Genomic DNA, 6,658 nt, shown 5'->3' with positions numbered 1-6,658 from the left:
GGATTTAAGAGTGAAAAAAGAAAAAAGTAAAAAAGAAAAAAATAAAAAAGGAAAAGAGAAAAATCAAGAAGAACGAAAGAAAAAGAAAAAAAAAGAAAAAAGATAAAAAAAAAAAACACAAGAAAAAGAAGAAAGCTCGAAAGAACGAAAGCTCATAGATCTAAATAACAATAATCCTTTTTCCCCTCACCCCTACACTACTCCCCATTTACGAAACGATATCCACGAAAATTGAGCCGACAAAAAGGGGTACGAGTTATCAACGGTTTATGCTCGACTCACCCGGTAGGTGGGTATTATGGTGGGTGAGTTATCGAGCGAGCTTGAACACCATCCCCTACCCTCCTCCCGTTTCTCTGGCACATCCCTTTGGTCTCCCTTTCTCTCGCGTATATACCCTGTGTGCTCGGCTGCATCATCGGCAGGCGCAGCCGAACGTCCGGCAATTATTCAGCAAATGTTATAATTGGCGCATTCCATTACGCGTAATGGATCGCACTTAGCGGCTACCGGTGTGATTGGACAGAGAGAGAGAGAGAGAGAGAGAGAGAGAGAGAGAGAGAGAGAGAGAAGGAGGGAGAGAGAGGGAAAGAGAGAGAGAGAGAGAGAGAGAGAGAGAGAGGGAGAGAGTGAAGTAGATCGACAGAGGCACGGAAACAGAGATGGAAGGATAAATAGATGGGTAGATGGACGATGGAGAGAGATAAAGAGAGGGAGGGAGAGAGAGGGAGAGAGAGAGAGAGAGAGGGAAGGAAAAGGAAGGAGTGAAGAGGAGGATTAGGAGGGAGAAGAGAAGGCGGTGAGGGTACAATCTCGATAATACGGCTATACCGAAGGATCTGTCATCCGTATAGTACTGAATGTTACGTGTGCATTGATTGTTACCATCGCAGATTGTTATCAAAGTTAATAATGTAAATTCATATAACCAAGATAAACTTAATCTTATATTTATAAAACTTTTACATCGACATATCATGCTTAACGGTAATGATATAAATAATGATGGTATAATCAGATATTATATTACAAAGAGATAATAAAAACTATCTGTCGATTGAATTAACGTTTGAAATTATTATTAATTATTTTTATAAATAAATAAGTATATATATATATATATATATATACAACAACGATATATTTAACGTTTGTTGATCGTACAAATGCAGCCATGGTTATAATTATCAAAGTATACCTACATTCGAAGAGAATGGTGAAGGGAATAGATCATAGAGGCGAAAGATCGTTTATCAGGAACTCATGCAAGAGACATAGAGATAGATAGATAGATAGATAGGTAGAGAGAGTGAGAGAGAGAGAGAGAGAGAGAGAGAGAGAGATGTCCGAAATACGGATGGCCGCATGCGGACAATTATTAGGATGGCGAGTGGTTGGCCACTGATGCAAATGAACTACTCTATACTAACGGGGAATACATACGGTGGAAGAGAAGGGTAGAGAGAAATCTATCGGTGTTTCGAGGAAAGGAGACTCAGGTGCGTTCGGTGGCCAGTATTGAATTTATAATTCCATTATACGAAAGGACGAGGGAGGGAAAAGGTCTCCTTGCGGCGATAATATTTGCGCGTTCTCGTGCGGTTTCCGCATCGCGTCGTCCCGTATCGCCACGTGTCGGTATCGGTTTATACCTGTGGGAACCGATAAAGGGAATGAGTAAATAAACAGGTAGTTTAAAAAAATTAAAAAAATTTAAAGATAATAAAAGATAATTAAATAATTAATAATCATTTCTCGCAAATCATAGTCAAAACGGAAAAACGAGTCCCTTCAACTATAATCATAAATGAAATTTGTCAAATTGCATACGTCGATGATGAATTTTAAAGATTAATTAAAACACTCGATACATCCTCCATCCTTCAATTATCGTAATACATAGGTGTGTAAATAGATTTTAATTTTTTTTTGTTTTAATGATACAAATATATGATACAAAAACTAATCAGGTACAAGTTAAAATAAAGATAATTATTACGGATATGATAAAAGCTAACCTTGATTATTTATTTCCGAAAATTAATTTTCTTTGTTATCAAAGATACATTTATCGGACTGAAAATAATGTCCACTTTTTAATGACGCATATTCCAGAGATAATTAAGCGAAATTCAAAGAGTTCGAAGAGAGATGCGACCGAGAGAAAGTGAAATATCAATATGTAACGACATTTCGAAATAAAATCTTCATTGTCTTGTATTTTTCCGTTTATTTTTCTTTCCTTTTTTTTTTTGCTTTTTTTTTGTCTTCTTTGCTTATTCAACGGTAACGCATCAGTGTACTAATTATTCGAAATGGAGTGTAATTGATTTTCAGCATCGAAAAGCAAGGTAAAATCACATGCGTAGAGTAAAAGCGTGAAAAATTCGTAAGCCGTGATAAAACCGATCATCGAATTATCCGATCGTCATTGGCTGGATCGATTCGAGCGGAAAATATATGATACGTTCTTTTTTTTTCTCTATTTTTTTTCTTCTTTTTTATTTATTTATTTATTAATTTATTTATTTATATATTTTTTTTAATTTTTCCTCTGTAAACTCAGGTTCGTCTCACGTACGGAGATACCAATGAATGCTGCCACTGTGCTGGCTGATGAGGCGGAAGGCACCTAAAAAGATAAAGCGGTGAGACTCCGTAAAGTGAAGAAAAAAGAAAGAAGGCGAGAGTCCAGAGAAAACGAGAGGAAAAGAGCTAGAAAGAAAGCGGGATAGAGGGAGATAGAGATAGAGATAGATAGATAGATAGAAAGAGAAGGAGAGAGAAAAAGTGCGAGAGAGAGAGAGAGACAGAGACAGAGAGAGGATAGAGAGGGAAGCTGGGTGAAAAAGCCTGAGAGCAAAGCGAAGAGGAGCGAGAGGGAAGAGAAATCAACTTTTATTTGCCCGGAACGTCGTTAGGGGTAAGTGGAGGACCGAAGGGTGGCCGGACGTAATGGCGCCCTCAACCCAGCCTTAGTTCTTGCCTTCCGGTATCTATAGTGCCTTCTATCGTGCCTTTTCATCCTTCTTCCTTACCTTCCCTTTTTCTTTATCTCTTTCTCTCTCTCTCTCTCTCTTTCTCTCTTACAATATCTTCCAACTTTTCGATTTTCTTCACGTGTACCCTGTCTCTTTGTGTTGCTCATCATGTATTCGTGCCACGCATATATCTTTCGAATTAAAAAATCATCATATTCTTTTTTAAAAGTGAACACCATGGTTAAACGACTTTTGACGCTATATCAGTGATTTTTCTTCCATTATTTCACTTTTCTTCTTAGCATTTAAACGAACTTGAAAGTTAAAGATATTTATTGCCATCTAAGTTTCTTTTCTTTTCTTCTTTTTTCTTCTTTTTATTTTTCTTCCTCTTCAAGAAGAAAAGTTAAATAAATATATATATATATATATATATATATATATATATATATATATGTTCTTAATCGTGCGATTAATAATTCACGATATTTTTAAAGTAACCTATTTGTTAGAAGGAATGACCAAGCATAAGGTTGTCCGAAGAAACTACGCTAAGATAAATCGCAATGATGGATAGATATCGCTTAGTATATCTCGTAATTCATCGGGGCGATGCGATTTATTTAAAAGAGACGCGTTTTTCCATGAGAGAGTGCAGCCCTTCCTAGGAAACATTACCATCACAATGGTGGACAAGGAGAGAGAGAGAGAGAGAGAGAGAGAGAGAGAGAGAGAGAGAGGGGGAGAGAGAAGAGAGGGAGGCGGGGACGTTTGGATTGCGACGTCCGGCGTCTCGACGCTCCGAAATGCCGCCATATACTTCCAACTGTGACGCCCCACCGATTACATGCTTTGAAATGCGTTCTCGATCCTCGACCATACTAAGAAACAGGATACATTTTGTGTTCTCTTGTATATGTATCATGAACTTTCCACATGTCACTTCGTAGATATTAAACGCATCGGAATGACCTTTATGAAGGAAACAAAAGAAGAAAAAAGAATAAAGGAAAAGAGCTATAACGTAGGATAGATAAATATGTAATTTTATACTTTCCCAATGCAGATAATTCAGATAAACATCTTGTCCACGCGTATGGGACACGCGTATGGGACAGATCATGTTTTTTCTTTCTTTTTTTTTTTTTTTTCTTATTGAAATTCTCTTGTTCTCTCGTGAGAACAAGAATCATTCTGATCATTCTGATTCATCTCACATATAATTGATATTTCGTCATTGTTTCATTTTTCTATTTTCTCTTTAATTAAATTCGTCCTTTCTAATGAATAATATTTATATATTATTGCATAGAAAATATAACTACTATATTAATGAAAGATTGGAAATGGATGATCGTATGAATTCACGATAGTTCGGTGATTTCACATTCGTAGTAAGAAGACACTGACATATCAAGAAGGACAAGGGAAGAGAACCGAAAGAGAGAGAGAGAGAGGGAGAGAGAGAGAGAGAGAGAAAAGATAGACCCCGAGGAGGATGAAATAACGGAGAACGAAGAAGAATCGGTGGGTAATGTAACCTCGTCAGAAGATATAGTGTCGTGAGTTGGGATGAGGGCGAGCAACCCTCCCGCACTGATAGGCAATAATACGTAAGGGGCCGGTTCCGACGAGCTGGTTATGTAGGTGTAATCGCGTGTACCGTTTACGAGCAGACAACACACACGAAAATATATAGCGTGTGCTCATGTGGGTTTAGGGAGAAAGAGAAAGAGAGAGAAAGAGAAAGAGAGAGAGAGAGAGAGAGAGAGAAAGAAAGATAGATAGATAGACAGAGAGAAAAAGAGAGAGTTAGAGAGAAATAGAGAGAAATAGAGAGAAAGAGAGAGAGAGAGAGAGAGAGAGAGAGAGAGAGAGAGAGAGAGAGAGAAAGAGATAGGGAGAGAAAGCACCAGGCCCGGAGGTCGAGCTATCATAATATAGATTAGCTCATATGGCTCCCCCCTTGTGTTAGCTCGGATCTGGCTCATAGCCTCGAGTGCTCCGGGATTCACTATTCATACACGCGACAATTAGATAGGCATTACTCCGTATATATAGCTCTTTACAACCACTACTACCACCACCATCACCACTACTACTACCACTAGCACCACCACTACCATCATCACCAACACTACCATTACCGCAACTATCACTATTACTACCACCAACATTGTAAACGAACACGTAGTCAAGTAGAGTGGATTGCGCGCGCACCCTACGTACGCCGCACGTAGAAATGCTACGAAACGGAGTTGGTTGAAGGCAGGTACTAGTAGGGGCGGCTTCAGTCAACCCCTAAGCCAGTGTAAACACGTTTTAATAGAGATTCGCTCGAGCGGCTATAATAGCTTTCCGGATGTAGCGGCCCATTCGACTTGCTCTCTCTCCCTCTTCTTCTTCTTCTTCTTCTTCTTCTCTCTCTCTCTCTCTCTCTCTCTCTCTCCTTTCCTCTCTCTCTCTTTCTCTTTCTCTGTCTGTCTCTATTTCTATCTCGGTCTCTGTTTCTGTCTTTCTCTCTCTTCCTCCCTACCATCCATTACTCGATCTCTTTTCCATCGACCCCCCATCCCATCTTTTTCGCGGTAGTTATACACGTAGATCTATGCATTCCTTCTCCAGGGTACTTCATCTTCTTTCCACGGTCTCTACTCTACTCTACTTTACTCTACTTTTCTTTCTACATAAAATACTTTTCTCTTTCTCTCTTTCTCTCTCTTTCTCTCATACACAATTTTCCGCAACTAAATCGCAAAATTTTTCCAAGTACGAAAGAGTTAACGATAACGTAAAAGTATTCGATAAAGCAACTACATTAAGCGAGTTAATTAAAAAAAATTTTTTTTCCACTTTTCTTTTTTCTTTCTCTCTCTCTCTCTCTCTCTCTCTCTCTCTATTTACTTTATAATCTTTCATTCGTAGGTAATATATATTTGTAATTAACGTTCATATTGCACTTCGTATAAAACGGGGCCGACCTTTTAAATCTTCGGTGTCTATATGCGTTAAAATTCGAAAATGCCTCGAGCGAGCTTTCGATTAAAAGGTGAGATTAAAATTTTAATTCGTTTAAACGTGCTGCACTCCGGTGTTAATAATAAAGTTTGAAGAAAAAGAAAGGGGTACGGGGGTTCGACTGGGGGGTGGTGGTTATGGTCGAGAGAGAGGAAAAAAAAAGAAAAAGGAAAAGAAAAAGAAAATGATCTCGAAAAATATTCGCAACGCGACGGCGATAATGATCGAAACGTTCGATTAATAATTGCGATTAAATATTTATTATAATGTTATTTGATAAGCGTTCAATTTAAGAACGTTTTATACATAATGTAAAAGCCGTGTCATGATCGCGGCACGCTTTCGGGGAAGAATTTTCGACGTGAGAGCCGCACTAACGACGAAAATCTTGAAGAACGAAAGAGAGGAAGTGATTAGTGCAAAACTTTATCGACTTAAGGACTCGAAAGTTTTAAACATAAAATGGTAACGTAAAAGTAGCGCGTAACGTCAGGGAGGAAAACTTTAATAAAAGCCGTCGTCGACACATCTGCAAGACTTTTCTCTCTCTCTCTCTCTTTCTCTCTCTCTCTCTCTCTCTCTCTCTCTCTCTCTCTCTGTCTCTATCCCTTTCTCTCCATTTATCTCTTTTTATTTCTTTCTTTTCGTGTTGGAAGGAA

The sequence above is a fragment of the Vespa velutina genome, chromosome 8, assembly GCF_912470025.1.
Source record: "Vespa velutina chromosome 8, iVesVel2.1, whole genome shotgun sequence".
NCBI lineage: Eukaryota > Metazoa > Arthropoda > Insecta > Hymenoptera > Vespidae > Vespa > Vespa velutina.
The sequence above is the reverse complement of the archived record's forward strand: the minus strand, read 5'-3'. Positions refer to the sequence as shown.